Source organism: Ruditapes philippinarum, unplaced genomic scaffold (genome assembly GCF_026571515.1).
Source record: "Ruditapes philippinarum isolate M1 unplaced genomic scaffold, ASM2657151v2 ctg7958_1_1_1_1, whole genome shotgun sequence".
NCBI classification, from domain to species: Eukaryota; Metazoa; Mollusca; class Bivalvia; order Venerida; family Veneridae; genus Ruditapes; species Ruditapes philippinarum.
The window spans coordinates 1-20,296 of NW_026851941.1; the positions used below are offsets into that span (position 1 = coordinate 1).

At 30.7% G+C, this 20,296-nt stretch overlaps 1 long non-coding RNA gene across 1 annotated transcript; it reads left to right on the forward strand.

Moving 5' to 3' along the window:
• The first annotated feature begins 15,674 nt into the window (after nt 1-15,674).
• LOC132743673 (uncharacterized) lies at nt 15,675-17,351 on the forward strand. Its single transcript, XR_009627601.1, has 3 exons — nt 15,675-15,981; nt 16,457-16,539; nt 17,194-17,351. It is a non-coding gene; the product is annotated as an uncharacterized LOC132743673 (long non-coding RNA).
• The last annotated feature ends 2,945 nt before the right edge of the window (nt 17,352-20,296 follow it).

Sequence of the window (20,296 nt, forward strand, 5' to 3'; positions counted from 1 at the left end):
AGAATTTTAGGTAAGCTGCATTGAATACTACAACATGTTTAAATTAATACCATTAATTCGTTTTACAAAACATTAAAGATAACGACCGTTACATAAATCGAAATGGTCGATTAAATCCATTGAGTCCTATAAACGGGCCTAACCACTTTATTAATCGAAAACACAGGCTACTTAGATGTGGAATTACTCATTATTGTATCTTTGTCAAGAGAGAAAAACAACGTCAAATCAGAAGAGTTGTTTACAATTATGACAATTGCGGAGACAAGATGATTTGCTTTGATAAAATTGGTATTTGCATATCTGCATTTGTATCACTCTCCACTACCATAAACATGACATTGTAAGTTACATGTTGCCGTATCAAACAGAACTGCGTATAAAATTATAAAAATGAATGAACATAAAAATTGAAATTATTAATTAATTGTTACAAGTGAGGTTCCATACATTTACCTATCTAGTTAAATATATATACATGTGTGTTGTGTAAAGAACCATTTTCAACATTGTAGCGGCACAAATAATATTTTATATTGATTTGCTGCAAAAGTATTGGGGTTATCAATTTTAATTGCGTTCTTCCCTTCATTTGTTGCTACTCCTCAAATATCATTCTGCTTTTAAAACATTATGTGAAACTACACGTTATTTACATTTTCGAACATTTTTTTTTTCACTAAGTGCAATGGAATATCATTCTTAATTTGGTGAAAATACCTTGAGTAAATGTCTCTACATATCCCGGTAACTTTTGATATAACATTTTTCGTTTTTAATTTGCAGGGTTCGGTCAGATATATGTATATTTACAAAAGTTGTATATGTAAGGCTTGTTAAGTATCAATATATTGATTTTATTCGTCTAAAAAGAATTAATTGTACGTGAAACCTCCCGTGTTTTGTTTGTTTGTATTATATTAAAAACAATTGTTGGTTTGATAAAAAATAAATAATTATTTTTTGCATCGTTAAAGAAATGTTATGAAAGTTAAACTTATCATTTACTTTGTGTAAAATAATCAGCAACTGAAGAAAAAAATATTTCCCTGAAATAAAGGGTCTTTACTTTCTCCACAGTTATCTAAATATTTTTGTATAAATATAAAGAAAATGATACATTTGTGTTAAGTGATTGGTGCACAATAGAAGAAGGCAAGACAAGTCAAACACAGAGTACATTCTCCCGTCCGTTTAAACTTTGTCAGCGTCTATACATTTCGTACAGTTGCTGATTAATTAAATCGATAACAGATTAAATAAAAATTTACTAAAATTAAACCTTTATTTTACAATAATTATTCCTTTAAAGATTGACTGCCACAAGTGAGTGGTGGGTTGAGTTGTTCCATTGCATTATTATCTCAGTTTCATAACACGCTTGTTTGTGGTTCCCAAAAATGCTTGATGTATAAGTTTTCCCAAAAAGCTGGCTAAGATAATTTTGTTTGAATAAAAAGCGTGGTTACATTGTATTATTCGTTCATCACAAAAATACAATGTATCATTGTATAAAATAGATGTTTCTTAATCTAGTCGATAATAAACTGGTAAAGTACAATTTAGTGACGTTAATGCCGTATGGCATACAAGATTTCCTTAATCGCTTATTCTTTTCAAATACGATTAAACAATGTCATGCAATATTTTCTATACATTCCCGGAGCCTTCAATAATCCATGGGGTTTAAAGGGACATTGACTACATGTCCTCAGACAAATATGTGTTGTTGTTTTTTGTGTGTGTGTTTGTTTGTTTGTTGTTTTTTGTTGTTGTTGTTTGTTTTTTGTGGGTTTTTTTTTTGAAGATTTATTATTCACTTCAAGATAAATGGGTGTTATATATTATTTCTAACTTGCACATACATTAATAGTCTTCATAGAAGAATCAAACATGGTATACATAAATATATATATATATATAAAGGTATACCACTCTAAGTTTCTTTTTATAGATAATGTTACATTGCAATGTAAATTTTGCATCACAGTTTAGAATGCAGACATATATAAAACTTTCTGTATTCAAACTTACAATAAATATTTATATACATGTATATAAAAGATATATATATAATATATGTAAAAAAATATTTTAAGCACTGGAGTTTCTAATGTTCAGGAATGACAGTTTGAACTTAAAAGTGAAAGTTTATTTGTGTATTTAAAATGAGTTTCTTCCTACACTTAAATCGTTATATCATTTTAAAATTGACATTTCGTTCATCTTGATATCAAGGCGTTACATTTTAAAGATAGTTATACTTAAAGAAATGTACTGAAATAGACATGCGGTTTTTCTCGAATAGTTTCTTGATAAATTTCATGTCTTAAATGTTTTGATTAATACTTTATTATAGGCAATATTATGTGATTTCTAATATAGCATATAGACTTTCTTTTCGCCCTCTGGTCGCATTTTTCTAGGGCTGGTATGGATGCATAATAACGTACTTAGCAGTTGCCAATTTGTTAAGGCTTAAATATATGCCTATTTGCTGAATGCTAAATTTCAGAATCGTTGACAAGCGAATAGATTATCCAATGCTTCAGTACAATATGTTCAAATGCGAATTTCTCAAGCTTTGATTGGAGACATGACATAAGGTTATCTCTATCACTTAAAGATCCTGTAACACAATTTTTTCATGGTTTTATTTCATAAATATGATGCTCAAATTAAGATTTGTCAATATTGTAAGTTCCAATAAGCATTATTTATAACGATATTACCCAATTTAACATTTCATGTAAATAAAGGGAGGTAATTAGAAATTTATTTTCTATAAATTCTAGGTCAAATTTTCCAATAAGAAAAGAATGCATGTAATTAATTGATTCAATATAATGTGCACAAATATTTGCAGTACACATTTTACATATTCTTCGATGTTCGAAAATTGTTTAATTTGCATAATTATATACTATATAATTTTTGCAAGTGTGGTATACACACAGTACCAATATCAATCACAAAACATACAGGATCTTTAATCTCAGTCAAAATATAACTTCTCAATACAAATCGAGAACTGCTTAATTTCTCTAAATGTTGGAAACGAAATAGTGTCATAAAAATTACAAGGTATAATTTATGTCATGTTCCAAGTCTTGTATTACGACAACTTGAGTCATTATCTGTGGAAATCGTTATGCTTTCTGTTAAACAAGGTCAATCAAGCAAAGCCAGAATCAATTGACCAAAATTCTTCATTATTTAATGTTAGTTAAAGGGTCAAAGTATTAAGATGTTAACATACCTCTTTTCATATTTTTGATGATACCTTGTGCCTCTCAACGATGTGCACAAATCAAAGTGGTGACATGATTGTTTGGATACTGTTCAACGGGCCTTTGTATACAATACTCATCTCATCAGGTATAGTCTAAAGTTCTTATGAATAAAGATGAAACAATATCGTTTTCATATACAGACTTATATTCTTAGACAGCAAACTTGTTTGTAACTTGCACTTTCCAGTACTGCCATGAACAGGCCGAACCAAACCGAGCCTGCAACATTTTCAATTTTGCCGTGTTGGGCTTTCTTTAGGGATTCTGTATTTATCTATTTTATGATCACATCCGTGTTATATGTGCCGTGTGGCGGCTGTAAAAAGTCTCCCCGTACATTTAATCAATGATGTTATATTTTCGATCCTTGAAGATCGTTCAGCACGACATTATTGTTGTGCTTGAGTGTGGTATTTTTAGTTTCAACTTTTCGGCATTTTCTAGTTGGGTGGTTCCAATATTCATACTTGAATAATGTTGAATCACCCTTAGGATATGTTGCCTGCTTTTTAAATTTGTCTTTTGACGTCTTATCTGTGATACGCAGGCTTCATAACCTCTGATCCCCTTTCAAAATGCCATTTTATTTAGTTCCGCCCATTGTTTTCTCGTTTAGGGCACGTTTTTTTTTAATTGGGGACCATACGCCGCTTTTCATGGAATGGCACTACTGTGTCACATTGAAGGTTCCATGATAACCGCCGTATGAACACATCTGCGGATGTTTCTAAATTCAAAATTTTACTATTTCACGTTTAAATGTTGAATTCTGCTTAAGCCGGTGCTAGAGGGCGTGGACGGTAACTTGCACTTTCCAGTTCCGTTCATGAACAGGCTCAATCAAACCGAGTCTGCAACATTTTTAATTTTGCCGTGTTGGGCTTTCTTTAGGGATTCTGTATTTATCTATTGTTTAATCTATATTACACCCATTTTAATGGGTGATAATAAAAATATATGACAAGTTACGTAAAGATTACTAAATCTTTTCAAATGGTTATTATTCATACATTTTTGAACATTTTAATCTCATAAAAGTTTAATGAAATATCTTCACATTTCAATGCACGCGGACTCATTTTATTAATTTGCTTAGCTTTGCAGTTATTGTATAATTGCCCATTTTCTTCCAGAAGAAATATTGATTATTTTTGTGGTGACAGTTTATATTGTTCTTGTGCTATAATTTCATAACATCTTACAACCAGACAAAACTCCTTGAGCTGTTTCACTTCCTCTTTTACAAATATTCCAATATTATAAATTTAGTAATTAGTATGTGCATATGCTGGTTTTTTTTACGTACAGTCCATTATGTTAACGTGCAGCATTGCCTGGCATATGCTGTTTGCATGCAGTGAAGTATAAATATATATAGTTTCAATGGTAGGATACTACGTCATCGCGCACCTGCTGAATGCTCCCACTTGGACCATTTTTTCGTCGACTCAAAGGTAAAATACAATTTTATTATAAGAAAACGTAAGAGTATTAAAAAATCATGTAGCGCACCAAAGAATGGCTATAGTACTTGAGATAATTGTAAAAAAAGTTTATAGATTTATTGCCTGGTTTAGGCCTGAAAACGGGATAAGTGTTTTTTTCTGAATGCTCCCACTCGGACTTCTCTCTAAACATATATGAAATTAGGTTGAAAACCTTCTTTAAAATTATTTTTAACGTACCGGAACATAAACCGAGTCATGTATACCCATTATTCTATATTAGTTTCAAATGTTTCTATTCAAAAGTCAGTTTTTCTTAATTCTTTTCATAAAAATGGAAAATGCTCCCACTCGGAGTCAACTTCAGAGATGCTCCCACTCGGACCTTAATATATACAAATTTTGAAAGCACATTACTGTCTTTAGATATTATTATTTTCTTTTTCAAAATATCTTTATATTCACATTCATATATTCATATAATCAGTAAGAATTCAATGAAACGGCATTTTTAAAATACGATACTAATAATTAAATTACTAAACAGTCTCGTAAATATGTCTTCTTAGAGGATTAGTATAAGGGGAAAAAGTTGTGTTGAAACAATTCCTCTTGAAAATGTCGCTTAAATAAGAAACAAATTGTTTATACATTTTAAAAATATAATAACGTTTTGTTTTGCAGAAAATATTTGTATTTGTGACCAGTATGGGAAATAAAAAGGTATAAACCACATTGCGACGTAAGGAAGCACATGGCAGGACATCTTGGCACGGTCAAGCTGGAGCAAATATTTTAGATACCAATTGTGGATATATCTCATTGAGGAGGAATACTCTAGAAAACACAAGAATAATAGTTCTTTGAAGTAACTGTCTTTTGTTCAGTTTTTTTTTTTGCGTTAATTTTTGGACAATGTGTCATAAGGGATCGATTCATCTGTAATTTCACTGGAGGATAGATTTCAATAAAGTAAAATACCGCAAACAAGAATGACAACTCTCCAGTTTTGGAGTTATTGCTCTTTGTATTCACTATCATTAGTTTGCAAGGACCATACCTCTAAAGATATTTGAGATATAAACTTAAAACTTTATATTGAACATGTTTAATGGAAGTGAATAACAGAGCATAAGGACCAGAAGTTTTCACTTAATGCTTCTTTGGTGTTTTTCTTTGTTTTTTTCATGGGAGTGTTATTTTTGTCATGATTTCTTATGTCTAGGCTAAAACTTTTCATTAATTTTCACGAGTATCATTATTTGCAATTTTTACACGCATGTAAGGGTTACTTCCCCTTTGAAATGTACTTCCTCCTTATGGCGGGGAATTTGCTGTCTGTGATTCCTTCTTGTATTATTGTTATTATTTTAACGTCATTCAAATATCCTGAAATCATTTTTCTATGATTTTATTCATAAATATAATGCTCAAATGAAGATTTATCAATATTGTATGTTCCGAAAAGCATTATTTGTAAATATAATACCGAATTTACATTTCATAAAGGGAGGGTATTAGAAATATATTTTCTATTAGGTGTAAGTTGAATCTTTCAAAAGGAAATGAATGCATTATGCATACATGTATATTTTAATGATTACATATAATTTGGACAAGCATTTACAGTACGTATTTTACATATTCCTTTATGTTTGAAATTTTTTTTAGTACCATAAATATTAATACATTGAATTTATAGACAATTTCAATTGGTAACAGCCTGAAATATAACTTACATGATCTTTAATTAACAAAATATGGTGAAGACTATTATAAAGAAATAACTATGAACTATGTTTTCTTATTTTTTTATCTTTTTATTTAGGTAAAAATACGAACAGATGATAACTTTCATACTTAAAATTGTCAAAGTTGTTAATAATTGTGACGCCGTAGTATGGCAGTACATTGACTTTTTAACCAGTTCATGACAAAAATGATTTACATGTTCTTTAATAAACTATTCAAAGCAACCGATATATATTGACTTCTTTATGTTCATAAACGTACCGTAATGCTGTTTTAAAACCTAAATCAAAAGTTTAACAAACACGCAAACCATTGGGGTTTAAATTATTAACAAGATATTAAAGTCAGCAATTTTTGAATAAGTGCTGGCCTCTAATATGTGCACGAGTCCAGCAGAATCTTAATCCGATATGGTACTAAACAATGAAAAATGACTTCTTTGTAAAACACCACAATTTTTTAACATCTAAACAATACTTTATTCTTGAGATCCAAACTGCTCATTTAAAGTCTTATAGTCCCAGCTTGTTGTTGTGAATTATCCCTTCGGATGCAACACAAGCCAAGTGCACCTTTTTGTATAGTGATCCTGTCAGTTGAAACTTTGCCATGGCACCTTATTCCTGCCCAACGACGTCATTCTTCAGAATCAAAGAAGTGATCTCTGTAAAAGGAATGAAAAGTAAATGTTGCCAAACACAGTAGTTATTGACAAAATGGTGTTAAAATTGTGATAATAATCCATAAAAGCTAACACAGCAATGTGCTTTCAAAATGTATAAATTTGGGTCCGAGTGGGAGCATCTCTGAAATCGAGTCCGAGTGGGAGCATTTTCCATTTTCATAAAAAAACCTTTAAAAGACTGACTTTTGAATAGAAATATTTGAAACTAATAAAGAATAATGGGAATACATGACTCGGTTTATGTTCCGATACGTTAAAAATAATTTTAAAGAAGGTTTTCAACCTAATTTCATATATATTTCGGGAGAAGTCCGAGTGGGAGCATTCAGAGAAAAACACTTATCCCGTTTTCAGGCCTAAACCAGGCAATAAATCTATAAACTTTTTTTACAATTATCTCAAGTACTATAGCCATTCTTTGGTGCGCCACATGATCTTTTAATACTCTTATGTTTTCTTATAATAAATTGTATTGTATTTTACCTTCGAGTCGACGAAAAAATGGTCCAAGTGGGAGCATTTAGCAGGTGCGCGATGACGTAGTATCCTACCATTGGTTTACGTGTTTGATTATGCATATATTGCTTGCACGTGGCCTTGTTTATGTTTATTGTTTACGAGCAGTCCAGTATAATGTAAAAATTTGCTTGTATATATTAGTGCAAATATGCAACCATGTATGTTTATACTTTATTTACGTGTAGCCTATTTTATGCAGTCGTACAATTTCCTACGAAAGACCGGTTGAAACATTTCCACTTCATAAATTCCCGATTTCATTTTCATGAATTTACGACTTCCCGAATTCAAGATTTCATCTTCAGTAATGCACGATTTCAACTTAATTAATTTACGATTTCAACTTCACGAATTCAACTTCGTGAATTCCCGATTTCAACTTCGTGAAATATTCATGATTTCATCTTCACGAATTTACGATTTCAACTTCACGAATTCACGATTTCAACTTCATGAGGTCGTAATCGTGAATTCGGGAAGTTGAAATCGTGAATTTGGGAAGTTGAAATCGTGAATTTGTGAAGTTAAAATCGGGAATGCATGAAATTGAAATGGCCCTACCGGTCTTTTGTAATTTCCTATCCTATAGTGTTGCAAATGTGGGAATATGAAATATCCATAAGTTAAATATTGTGTTTGATTAACTTCCAGGCACTTATTTCATCGCACGAAATATCTTCAATAAAACACATTAGTGTATAAAGGTTGCATAGTTTTCTCTAAGAAACTTTAAAAGGTACAAGTAGTTTCCGGCGACCTGTCATGTCTGGATCTGTTTTGAATACTTTAATCTTGTGTGCTTTTGTACGGCATCATAAGATGAGACACAATATATAAAAAAATACATTAAGTGTCACTAGAAGAACAGGTATATGACATTTATACTTGTTGACATGAAGTCTCAAAGGATTATATCTTTATCACAAATATTCTTCCGATGTAGACATTCTTTAGCTTTAATTGCAGTAACCTAAATAAGTTTCCTTTCTATTTTAATATACATGTATCTGTGTGTGGAATATATGATTGCCCAACAAGAGTATGTTGCCCTGTATTTTACCTTTCCGGATGTATTGTGTGGTTGAACTTTGTCAGTTACTGTGTTACGTAAATGATGTTTTTTTTAGCTTTGGTAGTCCTTGTATTTTTATTATTTTTCTTGATAAAGTGTATTTATCTCTTTTTTGTGTACAATAACCATGAACCACATACTTATTTAATTAAAACTTAAATAGCTAATGATTGTTAAATTTTAGTATAATTATACTATGTTCCTTAAAAGGAATTCACTGTCTCACAAACTTCGATCAGTCAATATGTTTTGTTTTTTTTGTTCAGCATAAAGCTGATTATGTTTTGATAATTGACTGTGCAAGCAAAATCCTGACTGCAAAAATGGATATCATTTTTACAAACGGTACTGCATTCAGCAAAGTACTTAACTATGTTACACTCACTCCCTCGTTGATTCACTCACTGACCCTCTGACTGATTCACTCACTCACTTTAGACTCATAATTTCTGAAATGAGATTTTTATTCACTACTTAATATTTGTGTCATTGGTCATGTATGTCAGAAAGCAAATACACCATAAAATCCTGTAATTGCACAGTATATTTGATTGTTAGAGAAAACCAATGAAGAAACCAGTAACTGTTTAGAGAGCTACAAAATAACCAATAACAGAACAGTACGGGATGTTTATACAGGGGTTCGTGCGGCCTAGTTTTATATATAACTGTATGCTTACTTCAATGTTACTGCTTTTACCGAGCATTCAGGCCGCCATTTTATGAGCCCATTGTACGATGTTGGTCACGTGATCATCCGCAGTGAAACATATGCATAAAATGTTTTCAGTGTTTTCTAGTTTAGCGCGATACAATCAAAATACTAGTACACAACACTTTGGCATATAAGCTTGATAATGACGTTCTTGTCCGTCAAAGAATTTAAATGACCTAAGTCTTTAGCTTCAGCCCGAGAACATTTGGGTGTCTGATTAATCCCAAAAAGTCCAGAAGGCTCAGTGTCGTTTATAATTTCTTCAATTTGCCTTTCCAAACGATCTTCATTTTGAAAATTTATGTTTTGTGTTGTATTTTGTGTGCGTGCGCGTGCGTGTGTGAGTGCGCGTGCGCGCGTGCGTGTGTGTTGGTGCGTGTGTGTGTGTGTGTGTGTGTGTGTGTCATGCTGTATTTTGCTGTACGTGAACAAAGAACTGTCAGTTTTGATTAAAGTCACACTGGCACTCATACTAAATATTTCAAAGTCCCGCCGAGAGCCCAGTCTGTGGCGTGCAATTTGAGTTTGAGTCAACAACATTAAACACTCGGCCACGAACGCGCCGACTAAAGGTATTGCTTTTACATAAAATACTACCTGTATAGTAAATATTTATATTCATAAACTTGCGACCGATTCAGACATATGCCTGGACTTTTCTTAAAGCCCGACCTTTTCACGACTGAAGTTAGTCTGCATAAATCTATACAGAGAAGACTTGTTTGAATAAAGACGAACTTAGAAATAAGCTTCAAGGAACCACCTAAACATTTTTTCGCAATAACCATAATTGGTTAAATAATATAATCTTTTAGAATTTACTGTGTTTTCGTCTTTGTTTTTAAATAATTATAATAACTGAAACGGCATTGTACATTCGCATGTCTTAAGAGTTATTTTAATATTTTTAATGATACCTTGCTACACATTCACTTATTTCAACGTATCTGTATGTATCTCGCTCTCAAGTACTACTAACAAAAATACTTTACATCTCATTACGATACTTTTTTGGAATAATCTTTTATTCTTTATCTTCATCACTTTCTGTCATATTCTGTGAAGACACTACTTGCGTCCCTTAACTCTGTATTATACTGCGTCATTGTTCTTTTCTCATACTTTTCCAATAGTACGAGGACGTATGAGTAACAAAAAATGTATTTGTTATACTCATACTTGCATTCTATATGAAATCCCGTCTAAAATATATAAGCTTTTGATGTACAATAGCATTACTGATATATGCGAAAGTGTAAATCGTATAGACAGTAATAGTAACTGTGACTGAGTGTACAAGTGGACAAGAAGAAACACTTTAAATTTACTTTCAACAGTGTTTATATAGTCTAAATTTAGTCGGGCTTATTGATTCAAATATATCTCCTGAATGCATTCAATAAAAAACTAATCTGCAACTGTCAATTAACTGCTTTACTTTCATAACCTTTGAATTAATCGCCTTATTTCATGATTTTTGTCCATTACAATAGTCACATTTTAACTTTGCTTTTTCTATCAAGTTACCGTAAAAGATAATAAAGATGATTAATTACATCAATAGCAATAATATCAATTGGCTTATTCAACCTTTAAATACCAGGATAAACAGATAAGTATATTCTAGGTACGATTAAGCCAACGGCGCAAAGTGACTACAAAAACAATTTAATATGATATTGTCTGTGTGTTTAAAGTATTTGGATGTTTTCGTTTTCTTTAGTCCTGTTTTCATGGTTTTAGTAGGATTTTAAATGAGATTATGTTTGTTTTAATATTATAATGAGTTTTAATGTGAACATTCGTGGACATAAACTTTGTTCTTCATTGAAGTTGATGATAGAAACTGTAAACATGTCCACAGCTTTAGTTAAAACATTCAAATGACGGATATAAAATGACAATTGAAATATTACTTAAAATATGATAAACAAGATCAACAAGGAAGTTCAATGAACGCAACATATGTTTACAGTGAAAATAAACATAAGCAATAGAGAACAACTAGCACGCTACGAACAACCCTCACTATACAATTGTAAGGGTAATTAAATAGATTTCATAGTTTTACATCTTTGAAATTCTGAAAGAAAAATTTGGAGAAAAAAATGAATTCCTAAAGTACGGCTTTGTTTGATTGAGATAATGTAATATCTCTCTGGCATTCAAAAGGATTCACTATAATCAGTGAAAATTCTTTGGAATTTAATAGACGACTTAGCTGATAGGAGATTAAAATCTTAAAAGTACAAAGCAGAAAGCTCAACAGAGAAAACACGTGCTGTATATGAAATATCTGCTGAAGAAAAATTAAAGTGATTTAAATCGCCAGGAGGGTTCTTAAAATATTAATTTTGTATTTTTTACGATAGGAAAAACAGTTAGTTTGTCCTGAAATGAGGAATTGGATACGGGATAATTTGATCATTGTGAGACAATATCATTTTATTGGCTGATGTCTTTTACGTTTTTTGTCTCTCAAATTCTCCCAATTTTCTCTGTTTTGCATGACTGTTTCATTTCATTTTCTGAATGGACAATTATAAAACATCAGGTCTGTCTATATCACTTCCATTTTTTGTTTATATATTCATGTAATTTAATCAAGAAGTTAACGTTATAATAAAGGTAAACAAAATAATAAGTAACCGAAGGGGTTGAGCTAAATATCTTACTATCAAGGCATTTTGAAAAAATTGTGTATTGAAACAATTAGTGCGAAGCAATTTATCGTCGTTATTTTAGATATTTCATTTCTTTAATTGTATATCAATATCTCTATTAAAGTTACATTTTTTCAAGACTTTAGCTGATTTATGGTTTGTAAAACCTGCGAAAATATTTTAATTTTATGCGACGTATTTTGAACACTGCATCTATAATTTTTGTTCTTTCGATTTCTAATTCATACAATGTAACAAAATGTTACCTTAAAAATTAAATGTTACGCTATTGCAACAAAATTACAGTTACTCACATTGCAAATGAAATTTGTGTAGGCTATCAGAGGAAGCTAATCCTTAAATCTACCAAATGATGTGACAGATTTTATTTCGATAGACAAATATATTTCCTGTACGTGGCACAGACATTTCCAATACAATCATTTCTACACTAACTTGTTAACAACTTAGTATTCGTATGGCATCTGTATAGAACATAAAATGATTGAAAGTGAGTTCATTTCAACTTAGATACTCAAAATTGTGTGTCCCTGAAAAATATTTACATATAATAAAAACTTTTTATTATGAAAATACCTTTCGTATGACCAGATTAATAGATATGTATATTTTTATGCGCCCTCGTTTACAGTTTGATAACTTATATTTGACAAACACATGGACTAATATGCTTTTTGAACTGTTGTGTTCTTATTTAAATACATTTCTGTTTTGTGCAGTCTATAATTAAAATAATTCGTACATAGCTAGCATTACCTAAGTTATTTAAACTAAAAAGAAAGCATTAATCTTGAAAATGCTGAAAATATATATTTACTGATACAGTCCGTGTAATCATTACACCTATAAAAATCTGTATGTTCGTATGTACTATCCAAGGTTTAAACATATCATTTTAATCATTATTAGTGGCAAACATGCCGTTGGCAATCCTTTCGAGATAAATTCTTGTTTCCTTTCCGAAAATGATTATATCATCTAAATATATATTAGAATTTGATGTACAAAAAAATGCTGTTATTGATAGAAATGTAAATTGTCCAGACACATATGATAATTGTGAAAGGTTAACGATTTTGTAATGTTAAAGAGGTTTAAGAGAAAGTATTGATCATATCATTTTTTTTAAAGTACAATGGATAGGGTGAAGTACTGCATGTTGTTTTGCAACATTGCCTATAGCATTTTATATTTTAGTTTAGAATCCACTTGTTACACTTTATTTTAGCAAAGATTACTTCTACATTATTATTCGAACTTCCGGTGTATTTGCCATAACTGGTTGATTTCTAAACATTCTGGAATGAAGGAATTAATCAAGATTAATGAAAGTCACAAAACTTGTAATTGGTTGGAATATTCATATCAATATACACATTGTCCCTGTAACAAGTGCACAGTTGCAAAATGCAATGTTGCTTATGTAATTGAGTAAAGTTAAAACATTTATTATATATCTTTTGGAAGATTTCTACTTATAATGACTGGAATATATCGAGGGTATTCAAGTCTTTTCTATAATTACAGGATTTATTTTCATTGACTGGATGAAAATAAATATTTCACGAGTGGCGGGAGCCATGAGTGAAATATGATAATGTTCATACCACATGATGAACATAAATCCTGTATTTATAGAAAAACTTTATTTTCTGTTTATTATATTTCTTTTTTTAAGACCCCCTTTTAATTAAATTTTGTTTATTGGCTGAATTTAGAAGAAAGTAGTCAGTAAAAAATAATTTTTTTACAGTGGAAATACAGAAAATTAAAATACACGTTTTATTCATTAATATTTCTCAATATTTCATTTATAAGTATAACATATAAATATAATACTTTATTGGTTTATGAACTTTTTATTTTTAGCAGTGTAATTGTTCAAATGTGTAAGCTTTGGTATATATGTATGTATTGGGTGAAATAAAAAACATCATTTGAAATGTATTGAACCAAGGTAAGTGATGTGCAACTAACCAATGTTTCCCTGTTCTAATTATAATTTATTCATGATTTTATAACACAACCATGTCTAAGTTTCGTACTGTGTTTATTGCATAATATTACACCGTCAAACATAGTTCATGTCAATTAAAAATATGATTTGGTTTTTCAAATAATAAACCAGTAATAAAATAACAATCAATTCTAAATTTATTATCATCTTGCAATGTTGCAAATATTTTCTTTTATTTGCGTGTTACAGGAGCATGTAAAGCACAAATATGTTCCTCCACCTCCCAATAACACATAAAACGGTCAGTTAATTATGATTAGTCATATGCATAATTCATAACTATATCCCAATATTGTATTTTATATTGCGTTTGATTATTCCACAAAACACAACATTTCAGCTTAATATTTATCATGTCTTTTATATTAAATATCTAAGTGGTCTCAGAATACTCTAAGTATGCATGCGTTGTAAAGCTAAGTAAACTTACTGGACATTTTTTATATAAATTAACCTAAAGTACGATGTCGATTGATTAAAATATATTTGTCTACTCTTTTGCATGTTCGATTTTAGTTCGTGAAAAGTAGATCTAAAAATTGATATGTTTACCCTTACTAACTAATCGCATTTGTACATGTCTTTAACATAGTTTATGTAAACTAATACATTTAATATCTTTAATTTTTCTTTGTTTAAAGATATGATATGGTCAAATTTGATATTAGAAAATATTGATTATTGCGAAAGTGTCATTTTGTAAATATTGAATAAACATGTTTTGACTTCACACCAGAAGATATGTTGTACTAAAACCTCTAACCAATGAAGATGATCACAATTTGAATATATGCGTCATTAAAAAACTGGCAGGTTTTATAAGAAAGGTCAAACTTTACTTGATTAAAGTTATTATTGAGTTAAATTATTCTTCATTCACATTAGACAAGATAAGTAAAATAATTATCTTGGATTTCAATAACTTTCTGTCATAAAAATATTTTACTCAAGGATAAGCATAGTACATGTATATCTTTAAGTTTCTTTCGTTAATTTCTATTGTGTTTTATTAATCTAACAGGTAAAATACTTTTTTTCATAACAATGACTAATTGTTATGAAAAAAGTATCCTTTAATTATTTTGCATTAGGGTTTCCTTTTTCAAGTCATATGACTAGGGGCATTTATTTAAAAAAAAAACTTTATTTAAAGTCCTGGCAAATAATTTCATTGCAAATTATGTCTGTTGTCACTATTTGTACCACTGCAATTATTTATCTATGTTTGATAAACCTTCCCTTTTCATCATTTTATCATTCAAAACAGCTTGTTACCGAACGGCACATAAAATACATTTATCATCATTGTATACTTTCTTCACAAAAACTGAATATTGGAACCCGATTATTAGAAATAAGTTACATTGTATATTTGACATCTAAATGCAATTGAGTCTTCATTTGTTGTATCAGTTTCGTTTTTACTTTGCTTTTAGGTGAGTGTAAGTCGTAAATGGGGCGAATACATAAAGAACATTTTTGTATTCGCTGCGTTAGCAGTGAATACAGTTCTATCACAATTTGCGGGATTTCAATATAAGAATGGGTACCTAACAACGCAAAGTAGTTCTACACAGATTTTCTTGTCACACACAAGTGATAAGATTTTGAATTGTCAGTAGTTCATTTTTGATTGTGTTATTTCTATCGTATATTATTTGCATGTTTTCAGGATATAATCAGTAAAAAAATCATTAGTATTCATTCGCGTTAACTTTGAGTAAGGAAGTAGTTCGTACCAAAACAAAGTTTTCGACGCTATTTTTGTATGTGAAAGCTGATCTCATCATTTTCTAAAAGTAGGTACAGAAAACTTACCAATATTATTTGAACTTAATGTAATCTGTTTTGGAATTCTTATTTGGATTTCATGATGTGTAACAGTGTTGATAATTCAGGTGTCTTGATATATTTTTTGTTGTTTGAGTTGTTTCCCTTGGTTTCCCGCAATATCACTAGTTTTGTCTATGTTTAAGCGGCTTTGTTTGTAAAAAGTTCAAAGTTTTCTTAATTTATTGGAAATATGGATTACTGATAGTTGGTCAGTATTTTTTTGAGTTGCATTTGGTTTAAATTAGTGTTTTATAGAGTGTATGTCATAGATGTTTTTTTAATTAAGTAATGAGTGTGGTCTGATTTGAAATGTCATCAGTTTTCGAGATTTGGAACCTTTGAGAATTGTTTAACGAAAAATCCGTTAATCTAGCTCTCTGTTTACTTAATCTCACATTTTATTCATATCACTTTGCACATTGTGTTTATTATATTTTGCAGAAGTTACAGCAGAGAGAGAGTTTGACAGTATGCGTGTTTGAAGAAGATAATGCTATTATTGGTACATTCAATTCCACGAACTGGTGAGTTTAGAATTTGTTTATGATTATGATGTATTTTATAATAACTTCATTAAATGAACTTATGATTGTGGCGGCCAATAGAAAGCATATAGCTATATTATATGTTAATATACCTACAGGTTAAGTAAGCTGTTCAATGTGTTGTAAATATTTAATACACTGATAAACACTTTCAGAACTAGCAGACGAGAGGCTTTTCTTATCAGTAGTTTTAGGAATAAAGATAACCGGTTGTTTTTCTCACTGCATAAATCGTATGTAAAATGGTCTGACATGTGGTAGGTTTAACTGTTCATTTGAATACTTTGTGGAGTCAAAAGATGTGTTGAAGAATATACTGTGACGAAGCTAAGATCCAACGTTTGCTATTGGTGTAATACATAAAATTTTAAAATCGGACATTTAATCAGAACAAACTAGCGGTTTTGTTTAAGCATAAGAGATATCAATTTTACTCGAAAATAAAGGAAGCAACTCGTATTTTTTCACTCGATATACCTCGGTTATTTACGTAGATCATATAGAAAGTGTTAATGGGTTTATTTTAATTGACCATAAATTTGGAGGTTTTTATTTAAATGATAATTATGCATTTCAGACATAGGAAATTGATTTAACTCTATTTTTATGTTGATGTAATTTGTTTAATTTCAGAGTGTTGATTTCCTCGATTTCATTGACTCGATGATTCATTCTCTGATTGATGATTGTTGATTGAATGTTCTAATGATCAATCAACTTATTGATTTACTGATTGATTGGACATGTCATGGAGCTTAATATAGATGGAGAAGTAACTTAGACGTCATACAGGTCAAATTCAGTATTATTGGGGGTTGTTCTAACGCAAGTTATCATGTGTTTCGGGATTTTCCAAGATTTGATGCATCCTGGGTAAAAGTAGCCAAAATATCCGCCATATTGAATTCCAAGAGGAACATTGACAAAAAAAGACGAAGCATTTTCTACTTACATACGAAGCAATAGTTATTTATGTTAAAACGAACCATACACACTTTTCCACACAGATATTTCTCAAAAAAAAACAATGTCGCCAATGTAAACAGTAGTTCATGGATATCGCCGAAGTTTAACGAGAGTGCGAGAATCGGGGACTAGTGGGAAAACCATATTAACGTCGAAGCGCACTGTGGATCTGTATCTGACTATCAACTATTTTCTGAGCTTCCTATCCATTGTATATATATCTGTGAACATGTAAGACGAATATATGTGATCTGTAAGATGTTGAAATGTGCAAAGTTGTTTGTTTAGAAGAGAAATACACAATTTTTGGAGAAACGTTTTGTTTGAATGATCAAGGTATAAACACTTTTTGTAAATGAACATAAGGCTACCATTTTCATAGTAATGGCAGGCCTTCCATTAATGGAAGTTTGGGAGTCATTTCACTCCTTGAATTTGGCTTGTGACTTCCAAAATGTAATGCTTTTTTCTTCTTTACTTAATATGAAGTTACTTCCAATGTCAAGACATTTTGCAGTCTTTGACTTCCAAATTTTGGATCTTAATGGAAGCCCTGAATGCCAATGGACCTACATGTTTCACCTAAATTGTATTGGAAATATGTGAAAAACTTCCTTTTAAAAAGTTTCTAGCTGAAGTTAAGCAGAGAAATGCATTGGATACCTCATAATATTGCTATGTTGTATAGATTTCCAGTCTGCTTATCATTTACATACAATCTGGAAAACTTCAGTAGTATCACTGGGGTCAAAATTAATCCTGTCTAATGGTAATGTTGTAAAAAGTTCTATTTTTTTGTTTAAAGCATAAAGTTTAATGTATATATGTATCATAATAGAAATTAGATATATGTATGGATATTTTGTGTAAACCAACATGTGAAAACCCTAGAACATCATTGCTAAAGCAATATTGTTAGGTACAATACCATACATTTAATAGGCAAGGAAGGTACGGTAATAATATCATTTACTATAGATTTAGAATGCAAGAAAAGATAAAATATCATTCCTCGCTTCTTAGTACAAAAAGTGCCATATCACTTTTATATTTATATTAATGTTTACTGCATAAAACACTTTCTTACTTTTCATTTTTAGCTAGACTATACAAAGTATATGGAGAGCCGTCCTTCTTGCCCCGGCGTCCGCGTCCATATTCAGATTAAAGTTTTGGTTTTCCATATCATCAACCACATCTTATGTGACAAGGTTCATAACTCTAGCACCACTATTTTCAGATTTATCTCCCCTTGAACTTAGAATTTTCCTTAAGAAATATTATTTTCTATTGTTACTTCCTTATTTCTTAAGGGATCAACTTCATACTTCAAATATATGTTCCTTATCATCAACCACATCTTATGTGACAAGGTTCATTACTCTAGCACCAATATTTTCAAATTTATCTCCTCTTGAAGATAAAATTTTCCTAAAAAAAGTTATTTTTAGCTCGACTATTCGATAAGAATAAGTAGAGCTATTGTAGTCACCAGTGCGTCAGTGTTGGTGTTGGCATCTGTGTCAGCGTAGGTGTAATAACTTATGTTAAAGTTTTTGTAATACCTCAAATATCAAAGTCCATTGATATATGGCTTTGAAACTTTGCACACTTGTTCACCATCATGACCCAACCTGTAGACAGGAGGATATAACTGTATCAAGCATTTTGACAGAATTATGCCCCTTTTCCGACTTAGATTTTATGTTATTTAATTAAAGTTTGCATACCACCTCAGATATTTTCATAAACTATTGACATCTGGCTAGGAATAAGTTGAAATTTTATACTCTTCTTTGAGAGCATAATAGGACTCTCTTCAAGGCCTATAACAGTAACATGGATTGAAAGGGAAAATTTGGCCCTATAACAGTAACATGGATTTAAAGGAAAATTTGGCCCTTTTGTTAACATTTTACATTATCAAGGCTCTTTTTCTATCAAGCACTTAGAATGGTAGAGCGTTGCTGTCCTACCGACAGCTATTATTTACTGTTACTTATTTATTTCTTAATGGATCAACTTCATATTTTCAAAATATTATGTTCCTTATCATTAACCAAATGTTATGTGACAAGGCTGTTAATGCTAGCACCAATATTGCAAGAATAACTCCCCATGAACTTAGATTTTTTTTACTTGAAAAATATTATTTTTTACTATGACTTCTTTAGTTTCAAAGGCATCTACCTCTTACTTCAAATACATATTCCTTATCATCAATTACATCTTATGTGACTAGGTTCAGAACTCTTAAAGCAATATTTTCAGGTTAATATCCCTTTGAACTTAGGATTTTTTTAAAGAAATATTATAAGTAATTTAATTTACTTTTAGCTCACCTGAGCAATGCTCAGGGTGAGCTATTGTGATGGCCCTGTGTCCGTCATGCGTCCGTCAACTTTTAACATAAACAACATCTCCTCTGAAACCAATGACTGCACATCAATCAAACTTTACAGAAATAATCCCTTGGGTGGTCCCCTTTCAAAGTTGTTCAAATGGTTCCGGTCTGTTGCATATGTAGGTCATAGGGCCAGAAAAGGATTTCAAAAAACACAAAAATAAAAAATCTTCTCGTCTGAAAGTACATGGGCCAGAGCTTTGATTTTTGGTATATGGTATCATCTATGGGTCCTCTACCAAAGTTGTTCAAATTTTGTCCCTAGTGTCAAAATTGGCCCCGCCCGGGGGGGTCATAGGTTTTTCCTTATATGTATATAGTAAATCTAAAAAAAATCTTCTTCTCTGATTTGGCAAAGGCTACAGA